This window comes from Oxyura jamaicensis, chromosome 1 (genome assembly GCF_011077185.1).
Source record: "Oxyura jamaicensis isolate SHBP4307 breed ruddy duck chromosome 1, BPBGC_Ojam_1.0, whole genome shotgun sequence".
NCBI lineage: Eukaryota > Metazoa > Chordata > Aves > Anseriformes > Anatidae > Oxyura > Oxyura jamaicensis.
This window is the reverse complement of record NC_048893.1, coordinates 157,221,203-157,246,171: the sequence shown is the minus strand read 5'-3', so window position 1 is coordinate 157,246,171 and position 24,969 is coordinate 157,221,203. Positions and strand designations below refer to the sequence as shown.

Genomic DNA, 24,969 nt, shown 5'->3' with positions numbered 1-24,969 from the left:
TTTTAGACCTTTTCCTATCTGAAATTTTTAGTGTATAATCTTTGGATATAGTGCTGCATTTTTAAGTTAGTGCAACATTCAGCCACCTAGCTTCTCAGTGCCCAATGAAGCTTGTAAATGTTACAATTGTGTAAATATTTACAGTTAAATTATCTCAGTCAGAATAATGGAATATATACACAAACAGAGCTGGGGAATATATGCAGTAAGAGAGAAGGAATCATATATACCAATATTAAAATTCATGCTCTGTTCCTCATTCATCTGTTTATTTACAGAAGTGAAAGAGTTAGTATAAATGTTAAGTAAACTTTTCTAATAAGAACCACTTAAGACCTCTGATCTGGGGTCCACAGAATTTTTATTTTTAAATAGTGACTTCTAAAACCTAGCATCATTTTTCATGAGTATTGTCATCGTGAGATTTGACTTGCCTACGTTCTGTCTTTTTTTAATCTTGTCTGGTTAACAGGTAACATATAATGGTTTTAACAAATATTTTGCATGAATTCCATTTATATGATTTCCAAAAACAGTGTATGGCTAGTGATTTTTACCACATCTTTCCATGTATTGTCATGCTGCTACAGTAACACTGGTGCTTACTCTCAAATTGTGTCCTGGGAATACTACATCATTACACCATTTTTTATACAATTCTGAGACTGATTTATCTATTATTTTACCTTTAGGAAGAGGAAAAAATATTTAATCATAGTGCTTCTTAAAAGCTGTAGATTTGCATTTGGATCTATTTTCTGTTTCTCTCGGGTTTTTGTAGGTGGTGTTCTTAGTCAAAGGCAATGAATTACCTGACAGTGAATACATCTGTACTGTCATACTTCCTTCTCAAGATAAAAGAATCATGCTTCCAGTGTGATTTTTACACAATTCATAAGACATAGGCCGACAGTCAAGGTAGTCATCCTTGACTGACTGGCTCTGGACATCACCTTTACATCAAAATTAAGAAAAATAAATTAAAAAAAAAAAAATAGAAAACCTAGACAGTGATTTTCAATGAACCAGAGAGCCTTTAGGCCATTGCATTTATAGTTGACTGAAAGAATTACATATCAGCTTTTTATTCAACTTTTAAAGTGTGCCTGCAGGTTTGAAAGATTTTTAGAGTCAGTGTAAATGAGAGGAAAGAGACAAGGGCAGCTGTACAAAAAAAACGTTGCTGTCAGAAGGTGTTCTGCAACATTAAGAAGTTCAGTGCATAAAAGGGACTTGTCTGCTGAGCTGAAAAACCTAGTAAGAGCTCCAGATTTCTAACAGAGCTTTAGAACAGTACCACTAAAAGCAGGTAACTTTGCTATAAATATGAACTTCAAATGATTCCTTTCAGTACATTAGTGCCAAAAGAAAATCTGAAAAGACCAATTTCAGCAATTTTTGTGCATTAAACAATTTAAAATAATACAGGAAAGAAAGTGGGTTGTGACACAATGAGAGTTACTCTATATAGCAGTAGGTTTCTAAAGAACACTTCATTCAATCACTTTTTTTTTTTTTTTTTTTTTTTTTGTAAGATGCATTAGCTGCCCAGTTTGAGTTAAGTAATATTATAGACTTACAAAAATTAGGTTAAAGGACTGTTCATATGGGTTAGGAAGTCAACTACTCACAAAAGGTAGAAAATCCATAATAAAGGTTCTGTCTGTAGCCTTAATTTTGTTCTTCCATGTATGTATGATCTGTAATTGATTTTTCTCATATAACTTTTCCAGAGGTTGCTGGCATCACTGAGTACATAGAACAGACCATGCAAACTTGGCAAGCAACTATGCAGCATTTTCCTTTCTTTCTCTTCCTTGTTAAACATATACCTTATTTATGACACAGTATTCAAAGAAGATTCTGAGTACTTGATTTTTTCCTTGGCTCCCTGTGCTATAATACATAGCATTATATTAAAAACTATTGAATACACATTAATGACATCCTTATGAGATAAGTCTGCATCATTCTCTCCACTACATGGAGAGAATATGAGGAACAAAAGCACAGATATATTTTCTATCCTCTATTTCAGAATTTAATTTTAGACATATGACCTTATTTTTCTATTTTTCCTTTTTTCTTAAAAAACAATAACAACAACAACAACAAAACTTCAACTGTTCAATTTACAGGAAAAAAATAAAAATAAAAATAATAAAAAAGTTGATTTCCCTAACAGCTTTACTTTTGGCAATTAGAGACAAAAAAAAAAAAAAAAAAAAAAAAAAAAAAGACTAGAATCAGAATCTGGAATAGTATTAATCTCATATATGATTAAAGGTGAGGTTCTGACCCACAGTCTCCACAGTCTGAACTTAATTTTAAATGTCTGATTTAAGATTCTTGAGAATTAAGGATCTGAGTTCCTACTGTCATTTGTAGATTTCTGGGACTCTGTTTCCTAAATATAGGCCTTTAGTGACATTTGAAATTTCTTAGTTCATATGAGACCTCAGTTCATCTCTGGCAGATATGATTTAGATTGATGGAAGTCTGCAGCGGCATCAGAAATCCAAGTCAGATTTGCTATGGCATCTCAATGCCATTAGTCACTTAAGACTGGAATCTGGAGAGCTGTTTGTTCATCATGAAAATTAAACAGGGAATATCTTCAGCAGGATCTAGCTGACTAAAAATGTAGGTGCCATGTGCTGGATGAGTGAGTGTGAGGTATCCTATGTGGTCTGCAGTTTCTATTCCAAGATTAAACGTTTACATAGCATTTTTCATTTTTATTATTATTTTTTCCCTGAGATGACCCATATTGTTTTGTTTTGTTTTGTTTTTGTTGTTGTTGTTGTTTGTTTGTTTTTGAATGTATTTTTCTCTCAGTCATTCTCTTCCTACTTCATTTTCCATTCTCCACACGTACCAAAACATTTATCAGGCTTCTTATCTGTGTGCATACTCCAGTAAAACTCTACTTGACACCTTGCTGACCTACTCATAGCACATATTTTGATGTTGTTAAACTAATTTTAGTTTCACTCAGCTATTCTATCTTTTGTTTCAAGAATTATTGCTTAAGATACTCCCTGTTTTTCTCTTTGGCACTGATTCATCATCAGATTGCTGTACCTTATTCTCTCTTTCTTTCTCACTTGTACTGGATTTTCTTGAAATGGAATGACATAATTTCTATCTGCAGCATTTTGTTCCTTCAGCATCATGTTATGTCTTGTTCCCCACTAAGTGAAAAACAATAGAAAAGTTAATTAAATAATGAGAAAGTGCTAACTGCTAAAAAGTGTGGTACTTGAATTTGTTCTGTGTCAGAAATAGCAAAAACAACTGTGAATAAAGAAGTCCTTCTTTCCCTGCTGTCCTTCACAGATTCCTGTAACCTGATATTTTCCAAGGACAGATGTGTATTTGGGATAATGGGTAAAATTTATCAGTTTTAAACACCTCATCAGTTATTTTCAAGTAAAATGTTAAATATTTGAGAAATGCTGTCAGTCTTGCCAATAACATACAGCACATCAGCTGCCAGAATCTCTGTGAAAAAAGAATAATGAGCAATCTGAAGGATACCCTGACAAATAAATTTCAAAATGTTAGCATGCATGCATAAAATGATGTCTTCTCTGACATAAAAATAATAAAGAAAAAAAATAATTATTTTAGATAAAAATGGTTCTTTGTTGTTGTTTTCATCATTCTGAATCAGTGGTGACATAGATGCAAAATTATTTACACCTATCTTTATTTTTGATCTTCTATCTGTTTCTATTGTGTTCCATAAAACAGAGGGAAGAACTGATGACTATGTATAGTTTTTAAGATTATTGCCTTATAAGAAAGAATTTGTTTTGGATGAAATGCTTTGGAACTGTTCAAAAATGATCCAAAGAATAATCTGCCACCAAAGCAACCTGATCAGAGCCCAAATTTTAATCTGATTATCTGCCTTTTATTCATCTATCAGTATATACCTATCTTCTAGACAGTCACCTCTCCATATTTTCCTTTATGGAGAAGAGGCATTCTAAAGTTCAAATACTATTGTAGCAAAAAAACAACAACAACAACAACAACAAAAGCTTTTGTTTCTGTTTAACTAAATTTGTAGTTTAGTTCAGTTGCCAAAACATGGACATCCATACTATACTGTACTATACTATTGAGATAACAGACTTTTTTGTGTGACTGCCATGTGCTGCTCCTGAAAGACAGGAGTCACAGAGAGGTTTATGGGTAAATATGCTTGGCCCCTGTACGCATTATGTATTAATGTATTAATCTTGTATACAATTTGATTCCTCAAATTCTGTTAGATGTCTACATTTTAGTAGATAAATTGAACTGACTCTAAAAAGTCCTAATCATGGATGCTTCAAAGAGGCTAAATGCAGGTGGTTTTTTGTTAGCTAGATATCTAAATGTGCATCATTGTTAATGGAGGTCTATTCAATACTGTCAGTGAAGTCTATTCACTATGCAATAAACTTATACTGTTATTTTGTTTATGATTAATAACAATTTCACTGCTTTAAGACACTTTGGATCTTACAAATTTATTGAAATTAATTAAACAAAAGTGTACAGAAGAAAAATACTGGAAGTATTGTTCTGAACCTTGCAACAGAACGATGTAAGAATGTAATAGTGCAGTTTGTGCAACCTGCGTATAGACAAGGAGGCTGCAGGGACAGCCTGTATCATAGGGATATGTCACACTGCACAATGCAAATTGTAACTGCTGTTATGCAAAATTGAGTTTAAAGCATATTGATCTTTATGAGGGATATGGATTTATTCTTTCCAATTTGACTTTCATACAACTAATCCTTGAATGATTTTGCATTGATGGCAAGACAACTCTCTTCAGACATGGTTTTACAAGCCCCTTGATCTTTCCAGCTGTAAATGTTTACTTAGCAGAAAATTATAATCTTTATTAACAAGTAAATGGATGCAGATTATCTCCCTTAACATACTATTGAAATTTTAACAAGAGACTTCCTGAAGCCAAATTCATCAATATTCAGATTTAAGATAAAATAGGATTTGCAGGCAAAATGAATTATATAGCAGGTGTTCAAAATGGGAGTACATCATTATCACTGAGAAAGAATGTAAGAATATATTATTGCAAAGTAAGCTACAAAGAAAACTATTAGACACATTTTAAAATTAGAACCATCGTAACTTATTTGCACCACTATAGTTTAAATATATAAAATTCAATTAGGAAAATGGGTCAAGGAAGAAGGAATGTATGTTGTTTGAAAGTATGTGGAGACATCACATACTATTGAAGGACATTAGGTACATTTTATATTACTTGTTTTTTATGTGTTCATTGCCCGTATAACATCATAACATAATAAAGATTGTTTTAGACTACAAAACGGTTCATACATATTGATGTTTGAAAACATTTCAGTTTACATCATTGTCCTCTATCACTAAGACAAACTCCATACTTTCATTAAACTCATTAAATACGGGCCTGCTCTCCAGCCAAATATATCCAATAGATTTATCTGTGACTTTCTTATAATTCTTCTGCATTCTTGCATCCCAGAGGAGAAATTACTGCTGGTTTCTCTTTCATATAAAATCAACAAGTCACTGTAGATGTTTTTTTCGTTATTCTGAAACATATGGAATGAGACATTTTAACTGCTCACTGGTCACATAAAATGCACTTTTATGCATCCAAAATGTAGTTAAAATAGTAGTCCTGGAGATTTTCACTACCATTTTTCCCTACATTTTTGCTTTTTCAGATTCATCCTTCACCTACTTAATAGGATGAAAATAGCTTCATCATACACATAACAGAAATGTGTTTTCATTCTTTAAATATAACATGCAAATTATCTCAGTGTTGTTAAATAAAAATAGTTCTTAAAAAGTATATACTTATGTAACTAAACATTTTTCAGAAGTCTGAATATGCCAATGCCATAATTAAGTAAAGGGTGTTTCATTTGCATGGTTTTGTAAGAAAATTAAGACAATATAATCCATCACTCAGCAACTTGCAAACAATATTACATGGGTGGGTATTTTTTATTCATAACAAGGAAATAAAAGCTGTGAAGTTTCTTAAGGTCCAAGTGCTGATTTGCAGAACAAACTTATATGCAATCAGCTGTGTAGTCAGAAAAATTAATTCAGCAATCACTCTAACAGCCAAATACACAAGACAAGGTGAGTGATCAAAATTAGATTTCCATATCTATTCAAGATATTTACATGTAAAATAATCCTTAGCATCATCCAGCTCAATGGGACTCCTTACACAGAAAAATGCATCAAAATTAGCATAGTTCACGATTCACATCCTTTTTCATGCTATGTAATGAAGAATTCAGTCAAAGGAATTTACATGCTGAAGACCACTTGTGGTGGTTTTACTTGGGTGGGCGGCCAAGCTCCACTACGACCGTTCTCTCACTCCCCCTCCTCAAAGAGGAGCAGGGAGAAAATACGATGAAAGGGGCTCAAGGGTTGAGATAAGGATTAAGAGATCGTGCAGTAATTATCGTGACGGGCAAAACAGGCTCAGCATAGGGAGATAGTAAGATTTATTGCCTGTTACTAATGAGCTAGAGAAGCGAGAAACAAAGGAAAGAAACCAAAAGCACCTTCCCGCTCCTATCCACCCTCTTCCACCTCCTCCCCCTGAGCGATGCAGGGGAACGGAGGAATGGGGGCTATGGTCAGTCTATAGCACTTCTTCGCTGCCGCTCCTTCTCGGTCACTCTCGTCCCCTGTGCTGTGGGGTCCCTCCCACAGGATGCAGTTATTGCTGATCTGATCCGGTGTGGGCTTCCCACAAGAAGCAGCTCTCCAAGAACTGCTCCAGATATGGGTCCGTACCACAGGTCCATCCTTTGGGAACAAACTGCTCCAACCTGGGTCCCCCATGGGGAGGAGCTCCTGCCAGGTCACCTGCTGCTGTGTGGTCTCCTGGTCCAGCCTGGAATCTGCTCCGGCAAGGGTCTTCCACAGGCCGCAGTCTCTGTCGGTGCAGGTCCACCTGCTCCACTGTGGTCTCCTCCACGGGCTGCAGCATGGAACCCTGCCCCACCGTGGTACTCCATGGGCTGCAGGGGCACTTCCTGCTTCACCATGGTCCTCACCACAGGCCGCAGGGGACTTCTGCTCTGGCGCCTGGAGCACCTCTCCCCCTCCTTCTTCACTGACCTTGGTGCCTGCAAGGCTGTCTCTCACTCCTCTCACTCTCCCAGCTGCTGTGTGGCGCAGCATTTTTTTTTTTTTTTTTCCCTGTCTTAAATATGCTCTCACAGAGGCGTAAAATAACATCACTTATTGGCTCAGCTCTGGTCAACAGTGGGGCCCTTACCAAACATGGGGCAGCTTCTAGATCCTTCTCACAGAAGCCACCCCTATGGCCCCCTGCTACCAAAACCTTGCCATGTAAACCCACTACACCACTACCATTTGTTTTATTGCAAACTGAACATAGTTCAGCCATAAACTGCAAATATTTTGCATATTGTAAAAGTTGTCCAACTCTTTGCATAAGGAGATGTTTGCTATTCTCTCTTACAGGGTAAATGATCTGAAGGGAACACTGTCATATCTTCCATCTAGGCTGAAAAAGAGTATTAAGTGAGAAGTAGATCTTTTAATAATAGCATAATGTAGTCCACACATATTGTCCTGGTTTTAGTTAGGAGAGAGTTACTTTTCCTCCCAGTAGCTGGTAGGGTGCTATATTTTGGATTTAGGATGAGACTAATTTTGATAACACATTGATGTTTTACTTGTTGCAGGGCAATGCTTACACCAAGCCAAGGACTTTTCAGCTTCTCGCTCTGTCCTGCCAGCGTGCAGGCTGTGGGTGCAGCAGGAGCTGAGAAGGGACAGACCCAGGACAGCTGACCCAAACTGGCCAAAGGGGTATTCCATACCATCTGGCGTCATGCTGAATAATATATAGGGGTGGCTGGCCGGGGTTGGGGGGCTGGCTGCTCGGGGATAGGCTGGGCATCGGTCAACAGGTGGTGAACAATTGTATTGTGCATCACTTGTTTTGTACATATTATTATTATTATTATTTTATTTTTCTGTCCTAATAAACTGTCCCTATCTCAACCCACAGGCTTCAGGTTTTTTTTCTTGTTTATCTCCCCCATCCCAGAGAGGGAGGGGGGAGGGTGAGTGAATGGCTGTGTGGTGTTTAGTTGCCAGCCAGGTTAAACCACAACACATATCCATAAGGGGATGAAGAGTTTTCGAATACACATGTGCCACTGAATTTGATCTTTAAAGACTATGCTTAAGAACAGTTGCAGAATTCTACGTAGCTTTGATTCAGAAGAGATGCATACTAATTATTTTTATTAAACAGACTGCTCAATGAAAATCAAAACATCTTGTGCAACCTCATCAAGACTACAGCATTCAGCTCTCAGGCCCCCAACACAAGAAGTATATGGACCTGTTGGAGCAAGTCCAGAGGAGGGCCACAAGGATGATCAGAGGGCTGGCACACTTCTCCTGTGAAGACAAGCTGAGAGAGTTGGGGTTATTCAGCCTGGAAAAAAAGAAGTCTCTGGGGAGACCTTATAGCAGTCTTCCAGTACCTAAAGGGGGCCTGCAAGAAAGCAGGAGAGAGACTTTTTTTCAGCGAGTGTAGTAGGACACTACTAGTAGGACACTTGCAGTGGACAAGGGGAAAGAGTTTTAAACTGAAAGAGGGTAGATTTACATTAGACATTTGGAATAAATCCTTAACTATGAGGCACTGGCACTGATTGTCCAGAGAAACTGTGGATGCCCTATTCCTGGAAGTGTTCAAGGCCAGGCTGGATGGGTGCTGTGAGCAACCTGACCAACCAAGTAGGAGGTGTCCCTGCCCATCACAGGGGGATTGGAACTAGATGATCTTTAAGGTCCTTTCGCTTCCAGCCTCAATCATTCCATGATTCTATGATATTTTATTATTCTTTTTTACATTAACCTAGTTTGTTTGTTTTGTTTTGCTTTTCTCCAATAAACTTTATTTACACCCCTTCAAGCAAGTTGCTATCTTTTTGTGTTCTTCCCTTTTCTTCATTTCTCCACAAATAAACATCATTTCACAGTTAAATGACACTCTCATGCTCTCATTTATGGAACTTCTAAGTGATTACAATGAATTAGATCTTCCAAGGTAAATTTGTATTACTTTGTACTAGTTGTGCACATCAGAAATGTTGAATTACACAGCAAATCATTTTGTTCCTTGACTTTCTTTTTCATCTATTATACTCCATAGTTTCAAATTCTTTTGACCATAGTTTTGTGTTACCGAACTATGCTTTTTCCAACTCATATAAATATATTTTCTTCTCCTTGGATCTCCAAGAATCCAATCTTAATAAAACTAACATCTACATTTTTTCTTAAGTCAGCACTATTGATCATATTACTTAGTATCTGTTTTCTATGAAAATCATTCATATTAGCAGAAATGTCACATTCCCTCAGAAATAACTAAATATTTTTTATATTTACATTTCAGAAGAGTTAAATCTAGATCAAAAAAGTCTGGAAAGAAATATGATGGATGAAAATTCTGAAGTTAACCATAGTGATAACTTCCTGTTTCCCAACTAGACATGATCTCTAGCATAATACAAACTGAGAAACTTGGGAGTATGCTCATGAATATATGCAGAGCTGTTGATAAAAAGATGGGAGGTTCAATGACAATTCATAAAAATATGATTAAACATATGCATAAGTTATTATTATTATTAATATTTTAAAGCAAACATGTGCTGGATATGTAATATATATAAAAATATGTAAAAACTAACATGATGGTGGACAAAACCATGCTCTCAAATTTCTATTTTCGCCCAGTGACTTAAATAAAAAGGCAGATATCCCTCCATCAGGGACAGATCACCAACCTGTTTCCTATTATTTTCCCTTTTACTGCATGCTTCTTACATTTCGTTCCCCACAATCCACACTTCAGAGAGAAGATAGCAAATAACTGAACACCAGTTTTTCGTAGTCTGTAGATTTAGCCATTTTCCAGCAACGTGGAACCTGTCAGTGTAATCTTGGTAGAAATAAAAGGTACTTAAACCACTCACTAGATGTGTAAGTTTAGAATTTAAAAGATTCCGATAGTTTTCAGCTGAACCACATTGCAGACCCAGTGAATTCAGCACAGCCTGACAAGACTAACAGATTAATCTCTGACAGAAACTGAGATTGTTCAGTACCTCTCTGATTTGCAGTCAAGCTCAGATATAGATCAGATTTTATTCTACAAGCTAGCAAGCTTTTAGCACGCATGGGAACATTTGCACCAAATGGAAGTGTCAATTGATTTTAGGAGATGGAAGGATGGCAGAGTAGAGGGCCTGGATTGCCATATTGCTAATTTTATATTAACTATGACTTCTCCAGTTAGGCAGAAGTGAGCAGAGTGAGTGATATATAAAGAGCATACAGCTATATACAATCCATGAACCAATTTTTCCAGGAACTTTGTACCTGATATGTTCCATAGAATCCATTTTAACAAATGTTAGGAATTCATTAGTTTTGTTGCTTCAGGAAAAAAAAAAAAAAAATCAAATCTTACTTTGCTTTAAATAAGTTAAACAGAAAAAGTAAAGCATATGCACTAAGCAGAAAACAAAACAACATGAAAGGAACAAGATCAAATCATAAGAACTAGAAAAACATATTTCATCATTATTTAATACATGCTTATATTTGTAGTTCAAATAACTTTTAATCTGAAATACAGATTTATATGAAATTACCATTTTTTAACTGGCATTGTGCTGCCAATAAAAACTATACATTAATTTCCACAAAAGCTATGTTCAGCATTGTAATTTACTTATGACATGGCTGCTTACACTCTCCTAATGCTATTTGCAATTTATGGAGGTCATAAGGCACAGCATTATAGAACTATTTATTGTATATTAACTAGGAATATAATAAATAATGTAGTTAAGAGAATTTGGCTTCTCCCTCATAATTAAGACTATTGTCAGTCTGAGGACTCAGGAATAAAACCTACATCCGCAGTCCCTAATTTATAGGTGCCTGGCTCTTCTGACAGATTTTGGTTCCTTTCAGGCAGCAATGTATTCTGTGCAGTAGATGGGAGACAGGGGACAGCACAGATTGGTCCCTAAACATGAGAGAACACCAAGAAAAGCAATGACGACAGGTCTGCTTACTATTGAGAACAACACGGAATGTTAACCATTGTGTTATAAATCTCACTGTATTTAAATACATGTATATGTATACATTTTACTCTCTGCTTGTAGGTAATACTCTGGACATGCTGCAGCAACTTTCCAGAGAAACTATCTTTTCATCTACTCCTATGAAAAGCATTGTGAAGATGTTGCTATTACTTCAACAGCAGAGCAACTGGAGCAAAAGTTTTGTGCTATGGATAACATTAAATTGGGAGGAGCTATTAAATAGAAGGCTGGGCAATCACCAACCACATAAAGTTTAACAAGAGCAAGTGCCAGATTTTGCACGTGGGAAGGGGCAACCCTGTGTATATGTACAAACTGGGGGACAAGAAGCTGCAGAAAGCAATCTGGAAGTTCTGGTCAATGGCAAGTTCACTATGAGTCAGAAGTGTGCCCTGGCAAACAAAAGGCCCAGTTGTATCCTGGGCTACATCAATTGCTAGCTGGTCAAGAGAAGTGATTTTCCTGCTCTGCTCTGGGCTGACATGGCCTCACCTCAAGTTCTGTGTGCAGTTTTGGGTGCCACAATATGAGAAGGACATAAAACTGTTAGAGTATCCAGAAGAGGGCCATGAAGGGTCTAGGGTGAAGGGTCCAGAGGGGAAAAGTATGGGGAGAAGCTGAGGTCACTTAGTTTGTTCAGCCTAGAGAAAGTGAGACTGAGAGGAGGCCACTTGGAGGCCTACAGATTCCTTGCATGGGGGAGAGGAGAGGGAGGCTCTCATGTCTCTTTGGTGACCAGCAATAGGACACGAGGGAATGTCATGAATCTGCATCACAGGAGGTTCAGGCAGGATATTAGGAAAAGGTTCTTCACTGAGAAGGTGGCTGGGCACTGGAACAGGCTCCGCAGGGAAGCTGTGATAGCACCAAGACTGCCAGGGTTCAAGAAGCATTTGGACATTGCTCTCAGAGATATGGTTTCATTTTGGGGTGGTTCTGTGTGGAGTCAGGAGTTGGACTCAGTGATCCTTGTGGGTCCCTTCCAACTCAGGATATTCTATGATTCCATGATTCAGTGATGGTCAGACTGGGTCCAGTCCTGCTCAACTTTTTAAAAGCAGTTATTGTTATTATTTTTTAATTTTAAATACCTAGAATATATATATATATTCCTACAGTAATCTACTAATAAGTTTTATTTCTCAAAAGTCATGATATAATCCTTTCTCAGAAAGATGCTTTGCAGCCAAAACCCAGAAAAGTACTTTGCTGCCAGGCTGAAGACAGTAACGACAGATGTTTGCCTTTATCCTTGCTGTTGAATTTAGGACACAGGAATCATAGTCGTGTTCAGAAGAATGCACAGTAGAAGAGTATAGTTAAAGCCTTTAGTAATAAGCTAAAAGAAAGGTGGTTCTGGATGAATTATTAATTTTAACATTTTGATTGTATCTTATGTTATGGTGTTATCAAATTAAAATCTATAAATAATCAAAGGAGAAAGAAAAAGAATGCAAAACTCAACTTATTTTAAAACAGTGTAACTGGCAGGCTACAGCTGTACACCCATTTTTCTGGACTCATTTCTTGGAATAGCTTTCAAACTACTAGGCAGTCATTTAAAAACTGGGACATTACCATTATCAAAGAAATCAGACAGAATATACTGTTTCATACATTCCTAAATACTGCTATATTAAACACATTGCTATGTACTACTGCTACATTAAATACACTATTGGATACATTACTCTGATATACTACTGAAAATACTGTTCAACTAATATGGGAGCTGACAGCATGTTTTGATATTATTGTACCTAAGCTGTCACTGTAGGAGAGTTTAAATAAGAGACAGAGATCATGACCTAAAGAAATTTCTGTGGAGTATTATTTAGGCAAGTAGATAACTTCCTCTCTGACTAGGCAGATACATATTAATCTAAATGTTTTGTTGGTTTATTTATTTATTCATTTATTTATATTTATTATAATTAATTCCAGGAATTAAATACTTTTTTTTTCCTAATGTAGGCAAAATGTGAGAGGTTCAGATTTAGGTCTTCTGAGAAAAAAGATTCTTTGAATAGTTCATAGAGCTTATTATCTATTTCTGCTCTCTGATAATTGGTTGTAAAAATGTAACTACTTAAAATGATATCGCATTCACAGGGTAGTAGTATCTATAAAGTGAGACAGAAACCTTCATTCTAGAGGAACAGATATTGTAGGAATTCACTAAAGTGCTGACTTTAACAGTACTAACTGTTAAAGTCAGTATAACTAGAGTAGTGTGAAACATTTATGAAAAATATTTAGGAATATTAAGTGTTTACGATGGTCACAAGTAACTGTTTTCAAGTCAGTAGCAAAATCCAGTCACTGTTCATAATTGGTTTTCTGGAATATTTACTGAAGACTATGTGTTTTGTATTTAAAGAGTTTCTACTTTATGCAAATAGTAACTTATTTGTGTATTTAGGGGGCAAGAACGGAATTGGTCCATATTTCTCAAGCTACTATTGGAATTGTAGAACTTTAGGAACAGTTATTCTCATGAGTTCAGGGAAAAGTTTCATTTTTCGTAGGAAAGTACTATTCTGAAATGATAGCTCTATAAAAAGCTAGTACCTGAATTAAATTTCAGACACACTCACTTGCAGTCACAACAGTTCTGCTCTGACTTGAAATATATGGTTCTTTCTGACCACTTTCTAGGAATTTGTGTTTACATGGCAAGGTTTTGGTAGAGTGGGATGCAGGGGTTGTCTCTGTGAGGAGTCCAGAAGCTGACCCGTCTTAGATCAGAGCCAGTTTTATCTGGCTCCAAAAGGGACCCGCTGTTGGCCAGAGTCAAGCAATGTTGGTTGGGCCCCTATAAGAGAATATGTAAGAAAAGGGAAAAAAACAGCAGCTGGGAGAGAAATGGGAGAAACAGCCCTGCAGCCACCAAGGTCAGTGAAGAAGGAGGGGGGATGAGGTGCTCCAAGCACCGGAGCAGAAGTTCCCCTGTGGCCTGTGGAGAGGCCCACGGTGGAGCAGGCTGTCCCCCTGCAGCCCATGAGGCACCAAACACAAGGAGGACATAGACCTATTAGAACAAGTTCAGAGAGGGCCTTGAAGATGATCAACGGGCTGGAACACCTCTCCTATGAAGACGGGATGAGAGCTGGTGTTGTTCAGCCTGGAGAAGAGACCTTACAGCAGCGTCCTTCCAGTACCTAAAAGGGGCCTACCGAAAAGCTAGGGAGGAACTTTTTATCAGGGTGTGAGGTGATAGCACAAGAAGGAGTGGTTTTAAATTAAAAAGGGTAGATTTAGATTAGATATAAGGAAGAAATTCTTTACTCTGAGGGTGGTGAGGCACTGGAACAGATTTCCCAGAGAAGCTGTGGATGCCCCATCCCTGGAAATGTTCAAGGCCAGGTTGGATGGGGTTTTGAGCAACCCAAGTGATCTATGAGTCCATGATAACTGGCACAGTGCAGGCACAGTGCAGGCCAACAGCTCCATGTGGAGAGAGGCTAAGAGTGGCAACAGCCTTTCGTGGGAGCTGTGTGGGCAGAGCCTATCAGCCAGGGTCCATCCCACTGCCCCAGCAGGATCAAGGCAGCAGGGGTCACTGCGGCAGCCACAGTCCTCATGGGCCACCTGCCTGGGGATAGGGCTGAGTTGAGGCCAGGCTGGGACATAGAGTCATGGTGGGCCTAGCTTGGAAGGATGCATGGTTAGACAGGGCTCTGGGAAGCTGGAAACTTGCAGCCTTGTTGGGCTGAAATGTGGTCCTGGGCCCAGGGCAGGGTGGTGGAAGGTCCCAGAGGAGGCTGCTCAGTGACAGTCAGGCCTAGTGGTACCTTCAGGGCCCTGACAATAATGTGGTAAAACAGATCTGCTAGTGGAACATCTCATTTAAGTAAAAATGCAGTTCAAGTTAATTTGTAATTTACTGTAATCTTTGAATGGGCTTTCATGTCCTTTAGGAAATGCAACAACTGAGCTTTTATGTTTTGACGGCTTGAGAGTTAATCTTAAGAATATGGCTTGTTTTTTTGTTTGCTTGCTTAAGCTACAAAGTTAAAATAATCATATGTTCTTCTATATAACTTCAAATCCTGTTATAATAGGATATATATATATATATTGCTTCTTTATGAATAGCTTTAATGCAAGTATATGAATCAGTTCTCTATAAATGGAGTATAGAGCACCAAGTTTCAGGTTTGAGAAGAGAGACAGTGCTATTAGTGTTAGGAGATAGAGAACATTTCCACTGATGACAAATTCAACATAGACTGTGATATTGTTTGATATACATAGAAATTATTTCATATTAAGCATAACAAAATATCTTTTGTGCATTGCTTTTCCTGTTTTACCATATGTTATGCTTTGCTTTAAGGTGCGGCTCAGCAGAGGGGAGAAAGACCACCTTGGGTGTTGTGTAGTGGATAGGTACACAGTCCTTTAGAGTGGAAGATTGTCCCAATGCTGAGAAATGGAGACATAGCAGAAGGACTCCTCTCAAAAATGCATATTCACAATAATAGGTAGGATGCACGCTATAAAGATGCAGAGGTCATACAAAAGGAGTCTTGAGTGCACTGATTAGAATTTTTCACAACTCAACAAGCCACTAAATATTGCTGTACTGTAAACAAGTGAAATGAAGGACTTTTCCCTGAGATGACACAGTAGGAAGTAATGAGTTCTGTTTCTAAGATTGCTTTAATTTTACTTTAATCTATCTCTGATGATCTGAACTTCTGTACCACAGAAGCCATCATGTTGTAGTTAATCTTCCCAGAAAAATGTAACTTCAGCAATTCAGAGCCCTTTCAATATCTTTAGTATCATCACTTTAAATAAAAGGTATTGATATCCACAGCTGAATTTGGCAGTTAGGATAACTGAATATTCAATTAGACATCTCAAAATGAATGCTATGGAGTCTTTTGAAGATATAATTGATTCCTTGAAGTAGAAGTCAAGAAGACATTCTTCAGGCTTAAGCTCACAAAGATCAAATTAATTAGTATCCTTCTTGACTTGATGTTTCTTTTATGTATAAATTAAGTGTTGCATCAGTATTTTACAGAATACTTATTTAAATGAAAGATAGATGGACAACAGATGAATCTGCCCAAGGACATTACCAGATTAAAAGTACCTGTATTTAATATTAATATTCTAGTGAGATTTTTCTCCCTTAAAATGAATGGAAAATAAAATACCATTGAGAAAGAGAGAAAGAAAGAGAGTGATTTAACTAACCTAATTAGGACACACAGTCAAAAAAATAACTTTACGTGTTCATTTTCTTGAATGATTTTTTTCTTCATAGAATCATAGAATATCCCGAGTTGGAAGGGACCCATAAGGATCATCAAGTCCAACTCCTGGCACCACACAGGTCTACCCAAAAGTTTAGACCATGTGACTAAGTGCACAGTCCAATTGCTTCTTGAATTCAGACAGGCTCGGTGAAGTGACTACTTCACTGGGGAGCCTGCTCCATTGCGCAACCACCCTCTCGGTGAAGAACCTCCTCCTGACGTCAAGCCTAAACTTCCCCTGCCTCAGCTTAACTCCGTTCCCACAGGTCCTATCACTAGTGTTTATGGAGAAAAGGTCTCCTGCCTCTCCACTGCCCCTCACGAGGAAGTTGTAGACTGCGATGAGGTCCCCCCTCAGCCTCTTCTCCAGGCTGAACAGGCCCAGTGACCTCAACAGCTCCTCATAAGTCTTCCCCTCTAGGCCCTTCACCATCTTCATCGCCCTCCTCTGGAAACTCTCCAACAGTTTAATGTCCTTTTTGTACTGTGGTGCCCAGAATTGCACACAGTACTCGAGGTGAGGCCGCACCAGCGCAGAGTAGAGCAGGACAATCACTTCCCTCGACCGACTAGCAATGCCGTGCTTGATGCATCCCAGGACATGGTTGGCCCTCCTGGCTGCCAGGGCACACTGCTGGCACATATTCAGCTTGATGTCAACCGCAACCCCCAGATCCCTCTCTTCGCGGGGCTGCTCTCCAGTGTCTCGTTGCCCAGTCTGTAAGTATAGCCAGGGTTGCCCTGTCCCAGGTGCAGGACCCGGCACTTGCTTTTGTTAAACTTCATGCCGTTGGTGATTGCCCAGCTCTCCAACCTATCCAGATCTCTCTGCAAGGCCTTTCCACCCTCGTACGAGTCCACACAGCTCCTCCAAGTTTGGTGTCGTCGGCAAATTTGCTCAAAACACCTTCTAGTCCTACATCCAAATCATTGAAGAGGACTGGCCCTAAAGTGGAGCTTTGAGGGACCCCACTGGTGACCATCCACCAGCCTGATGTGGCCTCATTTACCACAACCCTTTGAGCCCTGCCCATCAGCCAATTGCTCAACCATCGTATGATGTTTTTGTCTAGTTGAATGCTGGACATTTTGTCCAGTAGGATCCAATGGGAAACCATGTCAAAAGGCTTGCTGATGTCCAAAAAGATCACATCAGCTGGTTTCCCTGGCCAACTAGCTGGGTGATCTTATCATAAAAGGAAATCAGATCTGTTAGGCAGGACCTAACCTTCATGAACCCATGTTGGCTGGGACCAATGACTGCATTGTCCCCCAGGTGCACTTCAATAACTTCAAGAATCATCTTCTCCATAATTTTACCAGGCACTGACGTGAGACTGACAGGGATGTAATTGCTTGGGTCTTCTTTCTGACCCTTCTTGAATATTGGCACAACATTTGCCAGCTTCCAGTCTACCGGGACCTCTCCAGATTCCCAAGATCATTGAAATATAATTGAGAGAGGTCCCACAATGATGTCAGCCAGCTCATTAAGCACCCTGGGATGAATCCCATACAGAACTATGGACTTGTAGGGATCCAGGTGGAGCAGCAAATCCTGCACACTTTCAGGGTCGGTTGGGAGTTTGTCATTCCCACCATCATGGTCCTCCAGCTCAGGGCACCCTGGGTCCTGAAGCCCATCATCAACGTTACAGATAGAGGCGAAGAAGGCATTAAACGTCTCTGCTTTGCCTGTGTCATTGTCTGTGAGGAGACCTTCCCCATCAAGTAACAGACCTATGTTTTCTCTGGTTCTCCTTTTTCTGTTCATGTATCTAAAAAAACTTTTTATTGTCTCCCACAGACACGGCCAGCTTCAACTCTAGCTGGGCTTTGGCCACACGAATTTCCCCCCTACAAATACGAACAGCATCCCTCTATTCCTTCCCTGTCGCCTGACCCTCCTTCCAGCAGTCGTACACTCTCTTTTTTCTCCTAAGCTCCAGTAGAAGATCCCTGGTCAGCCATGCCGGCCTCCTGCCCCGCCTGCCTGACTTCCGATATTTTGGAATTGCCTGATCTTGTGCTTTTAGGAGGCAGTGCTTAAAGATTGACCGGCACTGATGGATGTCAATGCCTTCAAAAGCAGTCTCCCAGGGGACCTTGCTGACTAGTTCCCTGAGCAGCCTGAAGCACGCTCTCCCCATATCCAGGGTTGAAGTTTTGGTGGCAGTTTTCCTTCTGTCAACATAAATTCTAAACTCAACCACTTCATGGTCACTATGACCGAGATGGCCGCCAATAGCCACCTCTCCCACAAGGCCCTCTCTGTTCTCCAGGAACAGGTCTAGGAGGGCACCTTTCCTAGTTGGCTCCCTTAGCACCTGCACCAAGAAGTTATCATCTAGGTGCTTTATGAACCTCCTGGACTTGCTCGTGTCATCTGTGTGGTGATCTCAGTTGACGTCTGGCAGGTTGAAATCCCCCATAAGGACAAGGGGAGTTGATCCTGAGGCATCTATTAGTTCCACAAATAATAATTCATCAGCGTTGTCGTCCTGGCCAGGTGGTCTGTAATAGACTCCCACAACGACATCCCCTTTGTTTGTCCATCCCTTAATCCTTACCTAGAGGCTCTCAACTTTGCCATCACTGACCTGAAGTTCCACACAGTCCAGCCCATGCTTCACATACATCGCCACCCCGCCACCCTGCCTGTCCCTCCTGAAGAGCCTGTAACCATCTATTGCAACACACCAGCCACAGGACTCATCCCACCAGGTTTCGCTTATGCCAATGATGTCGTAGCTGTGGGACTGAGCCAAGACTTCTAGCTCTTCCATTTTATTCCTCATACTGCGTGTGTTTGTATAGAAGCACTTCAAATGCACCTCCCTATACGCAGCACCTTGTGGAGCTGACCGAAGGTCCTCACTGGCACACAGTCCCTCTGATTCTAGTGCACCATCCCTTAGCTCATCACCAGCTTGCCTGGTTTTATATCCTTCCCCCTTCAACTCTAGTTTAAAGCACTATCTATCAGCCCTGCCATCTCCTGACCAAAAATCCTTACCCCTCTCTGAGAGAGGCGCATCCCATCTGGTGCCAGCAAGCCTGGTAGACCTTCCCGTGACTGAAAAACCCAAAGTTCTGCCGCTTGCACCAGTCCCGAAGCCACATGTTTATGTGATGAGCCCGCCTGTCGGCATTGATCCCCCCTATCAGAAGGACAGAGGCAAACACAGCCTGTGCCCCTGATCCTTTAAGTAGTCGCCCCAAAGCCCTAAAGTCCCTTTTGATTGCTCTCGGACTTCTCGTTGCTACCTCGTCATTACCAGCCTGAAAGACCAGTAGTGGATAGTAGTCAGTGGGCCGTAGCAGGTGCTTGACTTTCTTAGCAAAGTCTCTCACCCGAGCCCCAGGGAGACAACAGACTTCCCTGCAGATTGGGTCCAGTCAGCATATTGGGCCCTCTGTCCCTTTCAGAAGGGAGTCCCCCATGACAATAATCCTTCTTTCTTTTTTGACAGATGACGTAGCAATGCAGGGGGTAGGTTGCCTTGCCTTAGGCACCCTCTTCAACTGGGACGGGCTTTCATCTACTCCATTGTTCTGACTGTCGTGTTCTAGACCCTTGTACCTGTTATATAAGGGTAGGTGGGAAGGGGAGGTGGGCAGGGACAGGGCTCGCCTACCACCTCGAACAGGAACCTGCCTCCATTTCCCCCCTTGGCCTAGGTCTCCTCTTACTGCCTGGCGGGATGGGGGAACTTCTGTCTTCTGCATAGCAGGAGACACTTGTGCTGTGGCAGGCTCGTGAGCCTGCCTCTGAGAGGGTAGAGTACACCTCCGCCAGTCAATTTCCCTTTCTGACTCCCCGATGCTCCTCAGCCTGCTCACCTCCTCCCGGAGCTGCTCAGCTGACCAGCTCTTCAATCTGGGCACACCTCCCACAGGCATACCCCTCGCTGCTGCTGTCAGATTCAGACACAAGACTTGGGCACACCCTGCAGCCCAAGACCTGGATGGCCGCGTGTTTCCCCAAGCCCTCTGAGTAGCCACATCTGTGACCGTGGCTGTAGAGGCTGCAAGAGATGCAAAGGCCTTGGTTTTCTGCCTGGTTGATACCATGGCCAGGTTCCTTGCAAGCAGGTTACAAGTACTGAAGGGAAAGACCGCTGCGACAGAGCGGCAAGAACCCTCCCTGCTCGACCTGCCTGTGCGAACTGCCATGCCGTGCCCTACTGATGCGCCACACCCTCGTCGCCGTGCTCCCTGGGGGCTGCCTTTGAACGGCCAGGGAGGGGGCGCTGCTGGCTCCCCCACGCCTTGTCAGCCTCCCTCGCGAGGGCTGCTGGGTTCTGGCTGCTCCCTCGGCTGCTTTGAGTGGCTTCGATGCCAAAAAAAGAAAGCCCTGCCTGTTGCGATCCCCCGCTCTGCTGCAGAACAGGTCTGCCCTGGAACTGATTGCCTCGGTAAGTACTCTTTTTCAAATGCATCAGAATTATTAGTTAGCATACCTTTTCTGCTTTACTATATTCTTGCAAAATAAAAGGAAATAACCAGAAATTGTTTCACTCATTTCCTTTTAGGTAATGGAACGATGAAGAGACTGCAGGTATTATAGATCTCGCAGGAACAATACTAATAATTATAAAAAAAGGTTAAATATCTGGCAGAACAGGGACTTGCAATTAAATGTTACAAATTATGTTTAAAATAACACTTGTTCCACATCTACTGTGAGCCAAGAGACTCACTAAAAACTGCTTTGTAGATTATACCCTGTTCCTAGTAAATTAAAATAAATTAATTATAATATCTCTCTCGAGTGCAAAGAACTGTATTGAGGAGACAATTTTGTTACATATTTGTAGGCCTTTTCCTTCTAATATTCCAATTTGGATATTTGGCTGAGTAATAATTTTAAGTAATTTCCAGAGTGACTGGCACCATTTTCTTTGTCTGACCACCAAGACAGTAATAAATCAGTCTTGGATTTGTAGTTCTTCACCAAGGTATTCCAAGAAGATAATGAATTAATGTTAATGAATGATGGATATAAACTGGTATTTGATAACTATTACATTGTCTTTACTTTGTTTTATTTTCAGTTTGACAGGCCAAATTGCAGGAGATATGATATTGTTTTCTAGTATGTGCCTTGGGTAGTTTTTATATTTCAGTAAAGGTGACAAAAAACATAACTTCCCAAGTCCCCAGAAGTATTTGCTTCACACCCTTCACTTATGGAATTGTATCTCTATCTTTCCAGTTTCTTTCTTTCCTTTTTTTTTTTTTTTATTATTTTTTCCATTCTTATTTATTTGTTTATTTGTTTTGACTGGGCTCCTGTACCCTATTATTATTATTTTAATTATTTTTATTTTCCAGTAGCTGATAAGGATGCTCGTTAATATCTTATGGGCAGGTTTGAAGTACTTGTTCCTAGCTGTTTATAAAGGTAATATGAAATGAGACATATATGCATATTTATGTGCATGTTTCATGTAGCTGGCTGAATGATTGATTAATGATTGATATTCTAACCTCTGTAAGGCTAAAACTTTCTTACATTAAATATCCTATTTTTTAAAATATATTATTTATTTTTAATGTCAACACTTTCTTTAAATTACTTGCATTTTTCTGGGACAAAGAACCCCAGCAATGGTATAACTCTATGGGGTGAATTTTGTTCTTGGATTCCTGTATGAAAACAATACCTCTGGTGTGTTCAACAGGCTATAGGAAAGTGTGACAGACCGTTCCTGAGCTTTTTTCTTCAGAATTTTTGTTAGTATTAACAATACTTTAGACATTAGTCTATTAGATCCCTTCTAAGTCCCTTGAGAGCTGTGCATATACTACACACATCCTTGAGATCACAATGATACAACTTACAAGTCATCCTGCCATATTCCATCAGGCTATTGGAAAGGTGTTTCATTTTGTACTGCCTCTGTCTCTGCCCTCTTCCTCATTAACAGTAAAATTAGATTCAGACTGAAATCAAAAAGTTGCAGATAGAAACAGGCAATGAGTGGAGAAACCGATCTTTATTGATGATTCGTATGAGGGAATTGAGTGCACCCACAGTTAGTTTGCAGATGATACCAAGCTGGGGGGAAGTGTCGATCTGCCAGTGGGTAGAAAGGCCCTGCAGAGGGAACAGGATGTGTCGATGGGCAGAGGCCAATGGGATGAGGTTCAACATGGCTAAGGTCCAGTTCCTGCACTTTGGCCACAACAACCCCATGCAATCCTACAGCCTTGGGGCTGAGATAAGGGCAGGAAGATCACTCACCAATTATCATCACAGGCAAAAAAAAGAATCAGCATTAAGGGAGATTAACAGGGACAACAGGCCGAAGCAGTGAGAATGAAAAGCAAACAAAAAACAACTTCTACCTCCTGCCCTTGAGAGGCACACGTAAATAGAGTACATGGGTTGCAGTTAGTCCATAATGCCACTCCTTCACGGTTACTGTTCCAGCACAGGACCCCTCTCCGAGGATGCAGTCCTACCTGAACTGATCCTCCTGGGACTTCCCACAGACAACAGTTCTTCAAGAATTACTTCAGTTTGGGTCTATACCATGGAGTGCAGACCTTCACGAACAGACTGCAGCAGCATGAGCCTCTCATGGGCTGCAGCTCCTGCCAGACCACCTACTCCACTGTGGGCTTTTCTTCATGGACTATTGGTCTGCTCTTGTGTGGACTCTCCACAGGCCACAGACTCCTTCTGGCCAGATCCACCTCCTCCACAGGCTGCAGCATGATCTGCTCCAGCATGCTTCACTGTGGTCTGTAGGGGGACAGCCTGCTCCACCATGGTCTGTCCATGGGCTGAAGGGGAACTTCTGCTACAGTACCTGGGGCAGTTCCTCCCTCCTTCACTGACCTTGGTGTCTGCAGAGTTGTTTTACTTTTTTTTTTTTTTTCACTCCCCTCTCCCAGCTGCTCTGTTGCAATGTTTTTCCTTTTAAATAAGCTCTCACAGATTCACAACCAACATCTCGTACTGTCTCAACTTGGCCAGTAGTGGGTCCTTTTTGGACCCAGTTGGAAATGGCTTTTTTCTGAAAGAGGTAATTCCTGCACCTCTCCCAGCTACCATAACCTTGCCATATTAACACAATACAATGACATAATATGACTCTTATGATGTCATACAGATATGTAGAGTTCCTTTACATCTGGGAGTGAGGCTGTCAAACTATGAATTCCCATCAGGAAGAAGCACCACACAGAGTACCAATAAGACAGCAGGGTAAAACTGGAGATATGTACAATGTCTTTATTAGCCATCTCTGTGTTACTTCCAACTCATCATGTCATTATCTGAATTCTGTTACAGAAAACAGATCTGTAAAGCTGTCAACACATGCCCAAAAGGGAAAACTCTGCAGGTATATAAACATGCCAGTAGAAACCTTGGAGATTTCTTTCATTTGGGGTTCTGTCTAGTAAGAAACTGAGTTGCACATGGTGGACACCTACACAGTCAATCTGATACCTCTTTCTCTCCTAGCACGAAAGATTCTTCTATTGAAGAAAAAAAAATCTCAAATCTAGTGTCAAAGTAGAACTATTATACTATTAATTTCTTATTATAAACTTAACAGAACTTTGCAAATGAAATGCTGCTTAATTCTTTTTCATCATTGCATAGTACTTTGTAAGGTAAAGGAAAAAATAACGGTTTTAAGCAGAACACAGTAACCATGAGAATGTTCAATTAAACTTTTAATTTATCTAAATATATGGTAGTTTTACCCTGCTATACAGCTGAACTCCATCAGAACTGCTTTCTCACTCCCCCTTCTCAAAATGAAAGGGGGAAAAATATGATGGAAGGGACACGGGGTTGAGATAAGGACAGGGAGATCACTCAACAATTATCACCACAGAAAAAAAAAAAAAAAAAAAAGAAAAAAAAACAGACTCAGAGACTCAGCATGGGGAGATTAATATCATAGAATCATAGAATGGCCTGGGTTGAAAAGGGCCTTAAAGATCACCTAGTTTCAACCTCCCTGCTCTGAGCAGGGTTGCCAATCACTAGAGCAGGCTGCCCAGAGCTCCCTCCAGCCTGGACTTGAATGCCTCCAGGGATAGGGTATCCACAACCTTTCTGGGCAGCCTGTTTCAGCGCCTCACCACCCTCTGAGTGAAAAACTTTCTCCTAATGTATAACCTAAATCTCCCCTGTCTTAGTTTAAAACCATTTCCCTATCACTATCAACACATGGAAATAGGTGTTCAATAAATGTGATCTATTGCCTATCAGACTAGCGTAGTGAGAAACTAAAAGCAAACTTAAAACACCTTCCACCCTCACTCACCGTCTTCTACCTCCTCCCCCCGAGTGGTGCAGGTGAACAGGGGAATGGGGGCTGTGTTCAGTTCTTAACTCTTTGTCTCCGCTGCTCCTTCAAGGTCACTCTCTGCCCCTGCTCCAACGTGGGGTCCCTCCCACAGAATGCTGTCCTTCCTGAACTGATCCTGCATGGGCTTCCCACAGGCAG

General features: G+C 40.3%; 1 long non-coding RNA gene across 1 annotated transcript; it reads left to right on the top strand.

Annotated features, from left to right (window-relative positions):
• Positions 1-524: 524 nt before the first annotated feature.
• On the top strand, positions 525-15,872 carry LOC118163249. The gene is made up of 3 exons (XR_004748945.1): positions 525-537; positions 15,372-15,377; positions 15,747-15,872. It is a non-coding gene; the product is annotated as an uncharacterized LOC118163249 (long non-coding RNA).
• Positions 15,873-24,969: the final 9,097 nt, after the last annotated feature.